The 17,744-nt window shown below is 34.7% G+C and overlaps 1 protein-coding gene and 1 long non-coding RNA gene across 15 annotated transcripts in view; both read left to right on the top strand.

The window, feature by feature from the left end:
- Window positions 1-17,744, top strand: part of LOC105474041 (ubiquitin specific peptidase 15) — a 146,379-nt gene that overhangs the window by 143 nt on the left and 128,492 nt on the right. The gene's annotated exons all lie outside the window — the stretch shown is intronic.
- On the top strand, window positions 3-17,221 carry LOC139356727 (uncharacterized). Its single transcript, XR_011609081.1, has 2 exons — window positions 3-1,852; window positions 8,880-17,221. It is a non-coding gene; the product is annotated as an uncharacterized lncRNA (long non-coding RNA).

Here is a 17,744-nt window from a genome sequence, read left to right as displayed (position 1 = left end):
GAGAAAGGGGTTGAGATGCCTGCGGTTGCCCGAGGATAGTGGAGAAGAGGGCGGGAGCCGCGAGCTGGTGTCTTTCGCTGGTGACAGGTGCGGGCAGGTCTGGCGGCGGCCGCCGGGGTAGCAGGATTTTGGCTGCTTCTGAAATGTTAGGGCAAAGGTTGGACTCTAGATGAGGGTCAGGGTTCGTGGCTTGCCAGGGCATGCTGAAAGGTGTCCGGAGAGCGGCGGCGGCGGCGGCACTGACTCGTGCGGTTCTCTTCTTCCTCCTTCCTTCCGTAGTGCCGCTCCCACCTCAGGCCTTCTCGAATGATAGGTTATAGTGGTTTGGTTTGAGTCTCATATACGCTGTTTTGACAGGTCCCGGTGCCGCGGCTTATCATGATCTCACCGGCTTTACTTCTCTGTTCATTTCCTTTCCTAGAATTGTCGGCGTCCAAGTTCCCTTTTATTCTGATTCTTGTAGTCTTCCGGGAGGCAGGCTGCAGGATGTTTGCGGTCTGTACTACACAGGTGGCATGTCAGTGCCCCACATAAGAGAAAGAAACCCTAGTTTCCAGTTCCTTGTCAAAGGAGGGAGAGGAGTAGGGAACCTTAGGCTTATGAGAGACCACGTGGTCTTGTGCTTTAGTGGTGGCTTGATAAAAGCCGGCAGCGTTTCTGTTAGATGTGCAGCCCTTCCCTTCTGTTTGAAGGATAACGTAGGCCTGCAAAAAGTTGATAAGTCCACTTGAGGCTTAACTAACTGCTAATATTCGAACTTGTAAAATACCAAAGGATATATATTTACAATACTGAAGGATGTATGTGGACATTTTCACACTTGTCGGCCATATCCAGTGGCATCTAGAATAACTTAAATATGTGAATATGTAACATAATTTAAAATTCCTTATTTTTGGGGAAGGATAATGTGCCTCTTCATTGTAATAAAGAATATTTTCACTTCCCACTGTTACCATAACAGTAGTATATAATTTATAGAGTGTTTCACTATGGCATAGTGGAAGGAGCAGTAAGATTTAGACCTGAGTTATGTCACAGTTTCACCACTCAACTTGCAGTATGACTTTGAGGAGAGTTAATTTAAATCATTGCACCTCAGTCTCTTCTGTAAAATGGACAGTATTTTATTATAAAGGTTTTATCTTGATTCGTTTTAATATCTTAAGAATTTCATGTTTATGAGATACTAAATTTTAGTTACCTTCTGCTCTTTACTCTTGACAAAAGGCTGTGATACTGGGATCATTTTCAGTTAAGCTAATAGGTGGCAGATTTAGGACCATAATTTAACCTTGATCTAAGTCTTAGTCTCTTTTTTCTTTTTTGGTAGGCTGTATACTATGTGTATATGATAGAAATCCCTAAGGATGTAAATATATACTTGTTTCATTGTATCAAAAAAATAGAATCTTCAAGTGACTTAATAATAGTTATTTTTGACCTGGCAGGGTGGCTCACGCCTGTAATCCCAGGACTTTGGGAGGCCGAGGAGGGAGGATCACTTGAACTCAGAAGTTCGAGACCAGCCTGGGCACCACGGCAAAACCCCGTCTCTACAAAAATACAAAAAATTAGCTGGGCATGGTGGCACGCCTGTGGTCCCAGCTACTCAGGAGGCTGAGGTGGGAGGATTGCCTGAGCCTAGGAAGCAGAGGTTGCAGTGAGCTGAGATCCGGCCACTGCACTCCAACCTGGGCAACATGAGACTCCATCTCAAAAAAAAAAGAAAGTTACTGTTTTTATTATAATGTTAGTAAGATGTTTATTACTGTTGGGAAATTGGACATTTCCTAGGACACCCATGTTTACCTTGGCTTGTGGTATGACAAATAAGTCCCTGCTCACTATTGTAAGTTAAAGAACATTTAAAAATTCTTAATTCACCCAACCTATTACCACCTTATTTTAAAAAGTGAATTTCCTTAAAATAGAAATCTATTAAGTCTATAAGTTAAAATATAAGTATTATTGTCTCATTAATGTCACGTTTTTGTATATGGAGTAATTGGTGTTGACACTACAGGATGATAGGAGCAATATGTGCATTGTGGGCGTTTAACTTTATAAAGTTTGGTATTTTCAAATGAGTATATTTTTGCTTTTTGACAAAATTAATGTAAATTGTTTTATATATGTGCGTGTGTGTGTAGAGCTCCATAGGTACAAACTGTGTTTCACTATATTGCCCATGCTGATCTTGAACTCCTAGCTTCAAGTGATTCACCTTAGCCTCCCAAAATGCTAGTATTACAAGTATAAAGCACGACTGAATACAAGAGGCTCGTAAATTTGAGTCACTTCAGTGCTTTTATTTTAAATAAAAGTAAACTGAGGACCACATATTTAGATAAAAGCAGATTGTGCAAGTTTATCCTCACGTTAACTTTCTCTTAAAGGAAAAAACCTGAGAGAGAAAGAAGGTACTGGGAGTTGCAGAAACCAGTTTGATTTATTTGTAAGCCAGTTCATTTGCAAATTAGCAAGTGAAACCTGTTCAAAAACAAAGTAGTATAGAACAAAAAATTGATTCAGAGTTTTAAAGAGAATAATTGGATAAGTATGAATTTGATGATGAACTTACAAGTACAGAACTGGTCAGGATATGTATTAATTTAGTTTATGTTTTTGGAACTCACTAGAAAGTTGTTTTTCCTTTTAATACCTTTTTTTAATCTTTGAATCAGGTTCTTTGAAATTTACCATATGGAGTATTGTCGTGGCATATAGTATGTAACTGTCTAGGAAAGACTGGGCTATTGAGAAAAAGTGGTGGGCTTACCATAAGTTTATTCTTGAAAGTTTAATACAGATGTCTGAAGTTATAGTCAAATGCATCGCAGAGAATAAATTTCACTTATTAGCTCTTGAGTACTTTGCAGATAATGACTGTCTCATGGTGACTTGGGTAACTAACGTCCATACCTAGGCAAGTATAAAGATTTACTTGATTCTGTATAAGTACTGCAGTTTCTCTTTATTTGTAAGCAGTAAGTGATTTTTATCTAAAATCTGATTTTCTAGAGATGAAAATAAGTTACACAAGTGTGAGATGAAGAGAAACCTACTTTATGATGTATTTGGTTCTAGACTTTATATTGAGAAGTAAATCAAAATTAATACAAGAGAGTAATACCTTTTTAAAAACCATGAAGGTAGCACTGATTTGTATAAGGAGTAAAGCAGTCTGAAAATGATATTTGTTGATCTGTATTTCAATTCCAACAAGAGATCAGAAAACCATGAACAAGGTTTAGAGTTTAGGAACTATAGGAAAGAGATAAATGAACTAGAATTGTATAGCTTAGGATGAATTTAAAACAATTTTCAGATATGTGGTAGTTTCTTCTGATGAGACAAAAAGATAATTTGCTTAAGGTACATATGACTATTTTAGGAACATATTTAAAGTACGGTAGTTAATGAGTTACAAAGAAAATTTGTAGCTCATTTGGGTTATAAAATTCTCTCTTTGGAAAAAAATGCTTTTGAGACACTCTCACTGTGTTGCCCAGGCTAGAGTGCGGTGTGTGGTCTCAGCTCACTGCAACCACCTCCAGGGTTCAAGTGATCCTCCCACCTCAGCCTCCTGAGTAACTGGGCCTACAGGCACAGGCTACCACGCCTGGCTAAGTTTTGTATTTTTAGTAGAGACAGGGTTTCCCCATGTTACCCAGGCTGGTCTCGAACTCCTGGCCTTAAGTGATCTGCCCACGTTGGCCTCCCAAAGTGCTGGGATTACAGGTGTGAACTACCTGTAAAATTTCCAGTCTGGAAATTTTTTAAGAAATAGGCCTATTATGAGTAAATAAAACATAACCACAAATCATCCAAAGCACTGCTTCATTTCCCCCATTTTTATTAAATGTTATTCATCTGCCAATCACTTTCAGTAATTTTTATGTGTGATTATGTTAAGTGGCAATGTGTAGTTAACTTTTGCAGTTTAGCAAAACATTGCATGCCATTTTTGTATAAACCCTAATAACTGTAGTAGATTTAAGGTGACTTTACAGAGTAATTTGTGTGTAGAGTCATTTAAAATCTCTATGACATTTTCATTTCAACAATTGCCAAATAATCTGATCAATTAAGTTTTAGGCCAGAGACATTGATTTCAGTTTTTACAGCTTTCTGTCCATTCCTACTTTTACTTAGAAATCTTTGAGGCTTAATTTTATTTGATCCCTTATGTTTGTGCAACTTTGAAACTAAAAGAAAATAACCTTATATTCACAAATCCCTTAATAATGAAAAGGAACACTATTAACATGAATTTCAAAATATTTATTGTATACTTAAAGAAATTTTTAAATTAATTTTAGTAGTGCCTGGGTGTTTACAACCAGAGTAGGGTATATACTACATCATTTATAGGAAATGAAACCAAAAGGAAAAACTTTTTTAGTCTTGGTAAATTGGTGAAAACAAGGACAGAGATAGTGACCTTTTCACATCTTAGATGCTTAAAAATCTAGGAAAGCAACTTTTCTTAATTTAAGCATTTTTCGTGAGTTTTTAAATGACTTCTGTTAGTGAGTTCAGGGTTAATGTACCCTAATAGGCTAGGAAGGTCCAGAGCTAGTCAATGATTTCGTTTATCTGCTTGGTAAAGTTCAGGCTTTATTTTTTTCTAAATTATACCGTTTTCCTATTAGCACGTATAAGGCATTAAATGACCTTTTTGCAAAATGGTTTTGTGACAGTTAACAGTTTTGCTTCTACATAAGTGTAACAAGATAAAATTAGTTTGTCAGGTCATGACCTGTAATATTACATTTAAAAACACTAGGTGCCAGGTACTGTTATAAATGCATATTGACTTATTTACTCATCACCATATTACCACAATTCTGGGAATTGGTGTTATTCACATTTGACAAAATAGGAATCATAGGCTCAAAAAGGTTTTCACATAGTGTTATAGCTGGGATTTGAACCCAAGTAGTTTAGGTCTTTAGTTTGTGCCCTTAAAGCACCATACCACATTGCCTCTTACTTTATTTAAAAAGAATTTTTTTAGAGACGGAATCTCGCTTTGTCACCCAGGGTGGAGTGTAGTGGCATAGTCATAGCCCATTGTAGCTTCAAACTCCTGGGCTCAAGCAAACTCCCTGCCTCAGCCTCTGAAATAGCTGGAACTACAGGTGTGTGCCACCACACCCGGCTAACTTTTAAAATTTTTGTAGAGATGGGATCTTGCTATGTTGCCTAGACTGGTTTGAAACTCTTGACCTCAAGTAATCCTCTGACTTCAGCCTCCCAAGTATTAATAGCTGGGATTACAGGTGTGAACCCCTATGCCCAGCCTCTGTCTCTTATTTTAAAGATTCATTTTTTTAAAAAAGTAGATTCACTTTTAAAAGAAAAGAACCTATTTTTCTCTTTAAAGGAAGTCTATTTTATATTTAGTAGCAGAATTCTACCATTTTATCCCACACTTGTCTCTTGTGACTGTTCAGTTTAGATATGATGGAACATGTAGGAAATCTTAACACCTTGCTTCTGGAAATTAAAACATGCTTAAAGATTGATAGGTGAATAATTGAATGTACAGAGCAAATGTCATTTTGATCCACAAGTACATTCAGACAAAAAAATCTGAGGTCATTTACTATTGAGCTTTTGAATTTTAATTGTTTATCAATAATCATAAGCTCTTATTAGAGATGATATGACCCCTTCACATAGTTTTACAGAAATAACCCATCAAGCATAAAGTAAAATCTTGTAGGCTATTTTGTTTCAGAGTTTAGTCTATATTTTTAAAGTATGGTATTGGTTTACTATAAGCCACAAATACATAAGGCTTTCTTCTTGGACTTAAATCCATATGAACCACTCAGCGCAGAAAATGCAAATATGAATGCATTATGATGTTCCATGTTTACTAACTGATTTTTCCCTAGAGATAACTCTTAAAGAATTTTTGAAGTGAAAGAACATTTAAATTAAGATAGTGGAAGATATATTGATAATAAAACAGTCAATTTTGCTATCTTAGTTTTGAATTTACCTATCTTATGATGTGAGTTTAGAGTGATTCTTCTTTTTTTCACTGAAAATCACTTTATTAATAAGCCATGATTATTGACAAAAGTGAATTGAAACTATTGGGTATATTGGTAGAGAAATAAAGGGAAGGTAGAGAACAATTGGTAAAGGTTGATTATGTGCATTATGAGATTTGAACCTCACAATAAGGACCAAACTGTATATTTATATGGCTTATAGATGAGGAATCTGAGAGAAATGAGCTTGCTCATAGTTTACTGCCAGCGGACATTTATTAAATGCTTAGTCTGTCGAAGCCACTATTTTAAATGTTTTACACTTATGCAGTCTTTAAAGTACATGCTCTTATTACCCTTCATTTTATCTTTGATGATTTCAGACCTGGTTTAAGTACCTGATTTATAAAGACTTAAAGTACTAGATACTGTCTAATACTAAGAATAGATCCTTAGTATTAAAAATGGTTTTATGCTGTCACTACTCGAATGTAATTCAAACAATATTTCGTTAAACCATGGGAATTTCTCTTTTTTTTTAGTCCTTGTATAGAATTTTTCGACAATTACTCCTTTTTTCTTCCCTGAGTAATGTCAGTCTAACTTGTTCTTTTTATTTTAATTTCCTCACTTACCACTGTAATTCACATTCTGTGTCTCATATTCATTCCTCTGAAACCACTTCCCTAGACTCTTTCTCCCATTTATCGTTTAAACAGGGAATGTAGATCCTTTAAATTTCATCACCCAGTTTATACAAAAGTCACTATTCAAGAAATCTAGCATAAGCCTAGTAGGTAGCCTCAGTTTTGGATACAGATTAAAATTGTTTTAGGGAAGGGTCAAAAATGGCTCCTTACAAAGGAGGAAATAAGTTCCAATTATAATATAAAACAAAACCCCTGTAGGATTAACCTGCATTTAGTTATGCCTAGACTTCCTTTACTACTTTCATCACTAAGATTCTACATGGTTTCGTTATAGCTCTCCAAAAGGAAAGAGAGTAATGACGCCTTTTTTTCCTCCAAGGAAAGGAGAACTAAGAATGCTAACTGTCCCTTCCATTCTCCTTTTAGTTTTGAGAAGACCCGAATATTAATGTGGTAATTCCCCACCGTAAGAGAAAATCATTTAGCAGAAATACCAGTAGAAAGGACTTCCTTTGTGAAAGAAGTCAAAGATCTCACAAACAAGTTCAAGGGTGGCTCTGAGGCCAGGGTATTCTGAGTTTAGAGCTAGTTAAATCAAAACCTGAGAACATTAGAGACAAACTTACTTAACCGAAAAGAGCATCAAGTTCCTTGCTCCAGGTAAAAAAGACCTGGTAATCTGGATTGATTTCTGTTATTTACCTGTATGTTTTTACAGCTTGACAAAATTTTAACAGTTTAGTCAAGAGATTTGCCTTTGATAAAAAGAAGGAAATTTATATTCATACATTTGAATGGATTTCAGGCTGAAGAACTTTTTAATTCTCAGGAGAGGTGTAGCTAAGTAGTTATATGTACCACATAGTTGTGGCTATGGTTTTCAGAAACTTATTGCTCATTTGCTATGTTAAGAGCTTTTTACTATGTTGAGAGCATTTTAAAAGTTCTCTAGATAGGTTCCTTATATAATGTAATACATTTATCCCGTATATATTACATATATGAAATACATGGTAGTATTCTCATTTTACCAGTACAGAAACTGAGATAGTTAAATTTATATGGTCATAACACTTGGCGGTAAAGCAGGAAGTCTAACTTAAAGCTTGCGTTTTAAATTCTAACTGTACTGCCTGCCTATGCGTGATAGAGCCATACCCAGATTATGGAAGCAACTTTTTGAAAGACAAATACTTGAAAGTATTAAAATCAAGAAATGACAGCTTTGTCATACTTGTTAAACACCATTTTCATTTGTTAGTAATATCAGGAGCCTCTAGAATTTTCTGAGTCCTCTTGGTTTAGCCTTCTAGTCTCAGCAGTCTCATTTCTAACTAATATATCTCGGTTTTGATACAGATAGTGTCTCCCATTTCCTACAAATTATTTGCTTTTTCCTGCTTTGGGGGCCTTTATACACCATTTCTGTTGTTTCCAATACTTCTTACTAATTACTGACTTTATTTCAAAACCTAGTTCAAAGTCAGTCTTTAAAACCATCTCTAATTTCATCCAAATTTGTGGCCCTTCCATTCTTTGCTTTTAAAATATATATATGTATATATAACAGCTTTATTGTGATGCTATTCACATACCTTACAATTTGCCCAGTTAAAGTGGACAATTCACTGAGTTTTAGTATGCTCACAGAGTTGTATAGGCATGACCATAATCAATTTTCGAATATTTTCATCATCCCAAAAAGGAACCTCATACCCATTAGTAGTCACCTCCCATTTCTCCCCCAAACTCCTCTGCTCTAGGCAGCTACTAATCTATTTTCTGTCTTTATATATTTGCCTATTCTGGATATTTTATACAAATGGAATCATATAGTATGTGTGATTTTTGCATCTTTTACTTAAATGTTTTCTAGGTTCATGCATGTTAGAGCATATGTCAATATGTTATAGATTTTTACTGCTGAGTGATACAGTCATGAGTCACTTAATGACAAGGATAACTTCTGAGAAATGTGTCGTTAGGCAATTTTTTCGTCGTGTGAACATCTTAAGAGGGTACTTACACACATCTTGATGGTATTACCTACTACATACCTAGGATGTATTGCCTGTTGCTCCTAGGCAAAAAAACAAAACTGTACAACATGTTACTGTAGTGCATACTGTAGTCAATTCTAATGTAATGGTAAGTATATGTATATCTAAACACAGAAAAGGTAAAATAAAAATACAATATTAATCTTTTTTGTTTTTAGAGACAGGGTCTGGCTCTGTCACCCAGACTGAAATGCAGTAGCCCGATATTGGCTCACATTACCCTTGACCTCCTGGGCTTAAGCAATTCCACTGCCTCATCCTCCCAATTAGCTAGAACTACAGGCAAGCACCGCTGTGTCTTTTTTTTTATTTTTATTTTTTTGTAGAAATGAGGGTCTTGCTATGTTGCCCATGCTGATCTTGAACTCCTGGCCTCAAGCAATCCTCCCAGCTTAGTCTCCCAGAGTGTCGGGATTATAGGCATGAGCCACTGTGCCTAGCCAGACATAATGTGTCTGTTAATTGACCGAAATGTTGTTATGTTGTATGTGACCATATCCCATTGTATAGATATAACACATTTGATATATCCATTTATCAATTGATAGACATTTGAATTTCCAATTTTTGCTTATTTTGAATAATCCTGCTATGAACATCCATTGCAAGTTTTCATTTCTCTTGTGTATATACCTGTAAGTGGAATTGCTAGGTCTCTGTTTAACTTTTTAAGAAATTGCTAGACTGTTTTTCTAAGTGGCTGTAATTTTACATTGCTACCAGCAGTGTATGAGGGTTCCAGTTTTTTCACCTCCTTGTCAGCACTTGTTATGTTCTTTTTTTTTTTATATAGCCATCTTAGTGGGTGTGTAGTAGCATCTCATTGTAGTTTCGATTTACATTTTCCTCATAGGTAATGATGCCTATTGGCCATTTGTATGTCTTTTGGATGTTTGTCCAGATTCTTTGCCCACTTTAAAAATTTGGTTATTTTGTCTTTTTATTATTGCCTTGTGAAAGTTCTCTAGATACAGGTTCCTTAACAAATAGTTAATTTGCAAATTTTTTCTCCTATTCTGTGGGTTTTCTTTTTACTTTCTTGGTAATGCCCATTGAAACATAGAAGTTTTTATTTTAATGAAATTCAATTTGTCTGTTTTTTCCTTAGTCACTTTTGCTTTTGGTATCATGTCTAAGAAGGCTTGGCTTAACTCAAGGTCATGAGGATTTACTCTTATATTTTCTTTTCCAAGTTTTATAGTTTTAGCTCTTACATTTAAGTCTGTAATTCAGCTTAGTTAATTTGTTGTGTATATCATCAGGGGAGGAGTTCAATTTCATTCTTTTGCATGTGGTTATCCAGTTGTCCCAAAACTATTTGTCAAAAAGATCATTCTTTCCCTGTCTTGATACCCTGCTTGAAAATCAATTAACTGTAAAAGTGAGGGTTTGTTTCTAGATTCTCTGTTTGATTGACATACATGTGTATCCTTTTACCAGTACCACATTATAACTGTATAGTAAGTATAGTAACTGTATAGTAAGTATAGTAACTGTATAGTAAGTTTTAAAATCTGGAACTGTGTCCCCCAACAACTTCTCAAGTTTGTTTTGGCCCTCTTCTCTTACTAGTTTATACTATGTTGAAATGTTGTTTTGTAAATATTCTTAAATATATGTCTGTATTTCATTACTCCATATAAATGACACACTCCTCTTTTTTGCAGCCCGCCTTCTTCTGTCATTCGAAATCTACCCCATCTCTTTATTTTTTAGAGGTATCTGGTATAATAGTATTTGCACAGTGAATGCTTTGTGTCATTTAACCCGTGGATCTCTCTTCCATTCCTAATCTCATGCCCCAAAAGCACAAACAGTGCACTATCTTAAGAACATAGATAAGTGTGCTATTTACCGAAAACACATTTACAGTACCTGGGAAATGTAAGACAACAACTTCAGCAGATGAAAACGACCTGGCATCCTAAAAGGAGGCTAAACTCACATTAATCCTTCAAATGAAAAAATAGTCACATCATACCCTTTAAATAATGCTTTAAAACACTCAAAATTATTTATATTGTTTGTGGAAATACAGTTATTTAAGAAAAGCATAAAAATGTTCATGGAATGATAAATACTAAATCAGAGTAAGGGTATCCAAGAGAGGGACCCACGGGGGGCTATGTATTAGTATTTATAATTATTTTCTTTAGGTGCTTGTTTTGATGGTATGTATGTAGATGCTTGTTATTATTATTCTAAGTTTAAAGTATGCCTGCATATGATACAAAATACTTTTAAAAAGCAAAGTTGATGGTAAGAGCTTTTTGTTTTGAGGAAGTCCCAATTTTTCTTAGTTTTTTCTGTTTTTTTACTTTTATATTGTTAATACCAAACCCAGTTCTTCCAGTGTAGAAAAGTTACACAGAGCTGAGGGAATTTATGTAATCAGAGTCAAACGTTATTATCATTTCCTTCTTGCTTCATGTATGCTTATCACGCTTATATGTCACATGGTTACAAGATATCTTTAATATGGAGAGACATACACATTTAAGATATTAATGATCATGTATGTGTATTCTGGATGAATAGTTTAAAAACAATCTTACTTGGCCTCCTTCTTGAGTTTCTTATTTGTCTTAGTTTGGATCTAAAAAGAGGTCATAAAAATTATTTATTACTAAGTGATGGATTTAATGTGTGGAGCAGAAAATAGGTTAGAAATGCATGGAATTTCAAATTTAAGCTATAAAGAGATGGTAAACTGAATTTGAGCGAATTTCATAGTTTTATTTGTTTAAGTTTTACTGAAACCGTGAAATTCTGAGTCTTAATTTGTGGTACTTAAAAAAAAGTCAGTGAAATAATCTGATTTATAATAATTTAAAGTACTAGATGCTGCCAATACCTCTTTAGTGTTGAAAGTTGTTTTATGCTATCACTACTCAAATATAATTTAGGCATTTTGTTAAATAAGAGAATTAGTCATAAGAATGAATCAGTATCCAGAATTGTTTATGCCATTCTGCACAAGATGATTATAAATATTTTTCTGAGATTAAGTGTGCTACATTGGATCAGGCTGAGATTTTTGTGTGTTTTTTTACTTATAAAAGGACTGCCTATGCCTACTCTGTACAGAGGCAGATAGGATTTCAAAAAATAAACATGGTTATATTTATTTTAATATTAGGCAATTAAGCAGGAACATTTATCTGAAAGTTGTCAACATAAACATGTATAAATCAACAACAACAAAAACACTGTGCATTTACTACCTCTCTGGTTTCCTACATCCTGCTGTTGGAATTTCCGCATATTCCTTTTATACTCTGTTGTATCTGGGACTATTTCTTAATCATTTATTGGTCCTTGTATATCTTTCTTAAATTTGCTTCTAGTGTAAAAGCACCAAACAACTTTTGAAATTCTCCTCTTTCTCCCCACCAACTCCAAAATCTTTTACATTCGTATAGTAGCTTTACTATATTTGAACAGTGTCTTAAAATTGACTCTGAAGCCTCCAGCTTCTCCGGAGCCATTGAAAATTATTCTATCCAGACCATAATACAAATTATTTATCATAATGCCTTCAGAATATTTAGCACCATACAATTTAGATCTTTTTGAAGTACTCATGTTAATGTAACTTTATGTAAGTTTTTGACTTAGTATTTCACATGTATTTGATCGTTCCAGTAATCTGGTGAGGTAGTCCTAGTGGTAAATCGAATCATATCTCTTTACAGTTAAAAATCTTTCAGTGGTTTTCAGCGTACTTGAGATGAAATCCTTGTCATTGCATTAAAGGCACTATTTAGTTCGGTCTCAGTCAAACTCTCTAGTCTCATCTACCATTTCTCCCCTACCTTGTCATAAACTCCACCTTCATTTAGTCAGTTCCTTCAACACTCAAAATTCCCAAAGTCCTTCTGGCCTTAGCATGTCATCTTCATTCAGTTTAGATACTTTTTCTTACCACTTTTCCTGGAGTAACTCTTATTCAGAGGCTAAAACATTATTTTTTCAGAGAGATTTTCATTTATTCTAAATAGGGCCCTCATTATATGCTTTCATAGCTCCCTGTACTTTTCCTTCACAGCACTTAACAATATTTTACTAAGTATCTTGATTGCTTACTTTTTCTCGCTCCTCCACTGGACTCTTGAGTTACATGAACAAAGGGACCTTGACTGTTTTGCCAACCACTTTATTCATCTGAAGTATTTTTTGAATGAATGAATTCCCATTTCTAAGATGGACAGTCGAAGGGTTTTATTGCTGAGTAACTTTTCTAAGACTTCACAGCAAGTAGTGTCAAAAATAGAAGTTTGATGTGGTGCTTTTTCTATAGTAAATTTAGAATATTTATCTACTCAAGTCTGATTTCAGGAGATAAGAATATATATAAACAAAAATAATCATGAAAACAAATTGAGATTGGTATGACAAATTCATCCACAATTTAGTGTTTGCCACATTTCTAGGAAACTTCTTCAGAGAACGGTAGTGTTTTTGTGTGTGTGTGATCTTAATTGATGTGAAAACATGAATCTCGTATAGGCACACGTGTGAACATTCGGACTCTTTTTCTGCTAAGTTTCTGATAGGCAAAGCTCTAACCCTAAAGATACCCACTTTGAAAATACTCATTTTCTCAATAAGTACAATGGATTATTAGAAATTGTTAGAATTTATCTTCTAAATAAGCCTTCCAGCTCTATTTATAGCTTGGTAATAATGTTACCATATCCTCTGTTATCTCACTTTTAAAAGTGAACTTACTGTTTCATAAAGAGGGAGTGTGGTATATGATTTGACCAAGCATCTGTTACATTTCTAGGTCTTTGTTAAATAAATGGAATTTAAAGTTTGTTGTAATGAAAAGAACACTGAACTTCAGAGTCTGAAAACTAGACTGCAGGACTTTGCGTACCCACCAAGTAGTGTTACGTGACCTTGATAAGTTATATAACTTCTCTGAATTTTGACTTTTCCTTCTGTTAAAAAGGAGGCTGGGCACAGTGGTTCACACCTGTAATCTCCACACTTTGAGAGGCCCTGGCAGCAGGATCACTTGAGGCTAGCAGTTCAGAACCAGCCTGGGCAACGTAGGATTTAAAAAAATAAACAAGGTTATATGTATTTTAATATTAGGCAATTAAGCAGGAACATTTATCTGAATATTGTCAGCATAAACATGTACAAATCAACAACAAAAAAAACTCCATTTACTGCCTCTCTGGTTTCCTAAAATTAGACCTGGCTCTACAAAAAATTTTTTACAATTAACTGGGCATGGTGGTGCTGTCTGTCATTCCAGCTATTTGGAAGGCTGAGGCAGGAGAATCACTTGAGCTCAGTTGTTTGAGGTTACAGTGAGCTGTGATCACAACACTGCACTCCAGCCTGCACAAGAGTAAGACCATCTCAAACAAATAAACAAATAAATAAATGAAGATAAATAAAAGGTTGCTCTACCCTGTCTCAAAGGAAGGAAGGGAAGGAGGGAGGGAAGAAAAAGGTTGCTCTACCATCAACTAATGTAAAAATACTTTGTAGAAAAACCTTATATAAACATTAAACATTTGTATTATCTTATGCAGACACTAAGATTTTAAACAGAGGTGAGATGATCATATTTGTGGTTTTAAAATGTTTGGCAGCAGAGTGGAGGACAGCTTGGAAGCAAGCAAAACTTAAAGAAGATGTACAAGTCAAGCAGCTATTAATCTATGCCACTAAAAATAGTGTGGAAGGGGAGCTACAGAACTAAAGTACTTTTCTGAGGATGAAGAGGAGAGGGGCAGACTGTTAGAAATATTCTGGAAGTGCTTGGTTACTGGATGTTATGGAGCGGGGAATATAGGTTAATATTCTGGTTTGTGGCTTGGGAAATTAAATTACTGATGAAGTCATTTATTAAAGTAATAGTAGAGAATGGGTAAATGTAGAGAGAGATGATTGACTCAAGGTTGAGATGTCTGGAAAATCCAAGTTGACATGGACTTATAGGAATTGGAAATATGATTCAAGAACTTGAGGACTGACTCTGAGATGCAGATTTTGGAATTATTAATATTAATTATAGGAGAATATAAACAGTGAAAGAAGAAATCAAAGAGCAGCTCTATGTAATACACTTAAGCAAAAGAGAAAGTTGTAAAAAAATTGGGAGGGGTCCCCCCACCTCCCCCCCCCAAAAAAAGAATGACAGGGGTTAATTTTTTGAAGGATTAATACATATATAAAATTATGAATCCATTGGATTTGTTAAGGTGGTCACTGGTGATTTGTGAGGGCCCATTAGAGTAGGAACACCTGTTGTATTACGTTGGAGTATAAGTGAAAGTTGGGGAAATAGAAACTTGAGAAGCTTGACTGTAAGGACAAGTCAGAAAATGAGAATAGATGAGAAAATACAAGAGTTGAAAAGTGATATGGGGGGAGAGGAGAAAAAGACTTAATCTCTGTTGAAATGCTGAGTAGGAAAAGCCAGATTAGATGGGGTTAGGAGTTGTGTGTGGGGGAAGGTCTCCAAGGAAGCAGAAGGAAATTAGATCCACAGCATAGGAGCAAAAATTATTGGCCTGGGATTTGAGGAAGATTACTTCCTCCACTGATATATAAGGAAATCGGGTAAGAGTCAGGTGCGATGCAGTAGAGTTGGACAGGCTTATAACTGCTTTGTAAGGTAGGTAGCAAGGTTATTCAACCTAATGGGTTAGAGACTAGGTAAGACTGGCAAAGGTTCGAAATAATTATTGAGGATATAGAAAGCTATGCTGTGGACTTGGTGGAAGGTTACAGGTCATCTTTGAAGGACTTGAGAGATTGAAAATCATAGGTCTTTAATCTCTATATGATTTTCTTTAGTAACTTTGAACCCAGATAGTAACATTATGATAAAAATAATTTCAGATTGATATACTAATATGTAAGCATCATATGTGATGACCAGGTATGAGGCACCCTCATAAAATTCCTTGTCATCTTCTGAAACAGGAAGATGATAGTGATTAAGCCATAGATCTTTTAGATTATATGTTGGTACATTTGCTTCATAACTTCTTTACAGGAACACAGTCAGATGTCTTAGTATTCAGAAATATTTCACCTTGATTTCATTTATAAAGCATTGACTCCTTTGTACAAGAAATTTAGCCTGTTCATCACAGAACAATTTAATTACTACTCTGGGCTACTCAAGATGGTTTGTACATTAGTATTTAGATGAATTTTAGATGGTTGCAGGTCTGTAGTTAATATATAATATTTGGTACCAAAGTTTGATCAGCTTCATATCAGTAAATATGTCAGTTTTGGAATTTTTTCCTTCTTCGTTTTGCTTATATTATCTTCCAAGATATCAAGGGTAATAATCTGTACTTTATGTGCTTTTCTTTTTATATGAGCTATCACTCATATTTATTTTTCTGGCTTATTCACTGGTTGTTCTAGTTACCAGTGGGAAGTAGAAAAAGGAAGTATTTTCTCAAGAATGAATACACTACCCTATATCAGAATCACATTTTGATAAATTTAGAAATGATTGCAAATGAATTGTGCTTTTCTAAAGAAAATTCTTCAAGACTTATGTAAATTTTTAATTAAAATCTAATGCAAGTTCGCCTATTTAGAAAAAGTACAACTATAAAAAATAAATACAAAAGATCATATAAGTTATGAATTTTTTCAGAAATAAAAAGTAGTGAATAAAAACGGTGCCTTTTATGCATTTTGCTGTGTATAATTTAAAAATGTTTTTATAATTATTTTTCTTATTTTTATGCATAAAATTTCCATTGTTGACTGTCAGTGAACACTCGCTTTTGCTAGCCTCAACATTATTCTTAGTCTATTTGACTGTACTCCATTCTTTGTGCATATATGTGAAGATGTATCTATACATAACTTCTGTATTAAACAAAAGACATTTACTCATGCTGTTAAAACTTTCTGGCAGATTTTGGATAACCCTCCTTGCACCCCTTCACAATAACTCACAAACTATAACTCTTCTGAATGCCACTTCCACAAACAGACAATCTTTTTTAAGATAAAATATGTTTATTATGGTATTTATATATTTCTAACTATTTAGCATATGTAAAGCTGTGCTACCATTTTTATTATCTTCTTTAAAACATGTCACTGACAAAGTGCCTCAGCAAGAGAAGGAAGGGGATGGGATTAGGGAAGCATGCAAACCTGTACAGCATGTTACCGTGCTGAATACTGTAGGCAGTATTAATATAATGTTAAGTATTTGTGTATCTAAATATAGAAGAACAGTAAAAATGCCCTATAAAAGATTTTTTTTAATGGTACACCTATTTAGGACACTTACCATGAATGGAGCTTGCGGGACTGGACATTGCTCTGGGTGAGTAAGTGAGTTAGTGGAGAGTGAATATGAAGGCCTAGGACAGGGTTGTTCCATCTTTTGGCTTCCCTGGGCCAAATCGGAAGAAGAATTATTGTCTTGGACCACACATAAAATACACTAACGCTAAGAATAGCTGATGTGCAAAAAAAAAAAAAAAAAAAGAAATCACAAAAAAAACTCAATGTTTTAAGAAAGTTTACGAATTTGTGTTCAGCTGCATTCAAAGGTGTCCTGGGCCACGTGCGAGCCTCGGGTTGGACAAATTTGGCCCAGTGCATTAATGTACACTACTGTAATCTTTATAAACACCATACACTTAAGCTACATTAAGTTAATTTAAAAATATTTGCTTCAATAATAAAATTAACCTTAGCTTACTGTAACATTTTTACATTATAAACCTTAAAATTTTTTTTAAATGTTTTTGACTTGTTTGTTATAACAGTTTAAAACACCAGCAACACATTATACAGCTGTACAAAAATATTTTCTTCATATCCTTATTCTATAAGCTTTTTTCTGTTTTTAAATTTTTTCTAATTAAAAAATTTTTTGCTGAAAACTAAGAGACAAACACATTAACCTAGGCCTGCACAGTCAGGGTGATCAGTATCACTGTCTTCTGCCTCCACATCTTGTCCCATTGGAAGGTCTTCATGGGCAGTAATATTCATGGAGCTGTCATCTA

The sequence above is a fragment of the Macaca nemestrina genome, chromosome 10 (assembly GCF_043159975.1).
Source record: "Macaca nemestrina isolate mMacNem1 chromosome 10, mMacNem.hap1, whole genome shotgun sequence".
NCBI lineage: Eukaryota > Metazoa > Chordata > Mammalia > Primates > Cercopithecidae > Macaca > Macaca nemestrina.
This window is presented reverse-complemented; position numbering and strand designations above follow the sequence as displayed.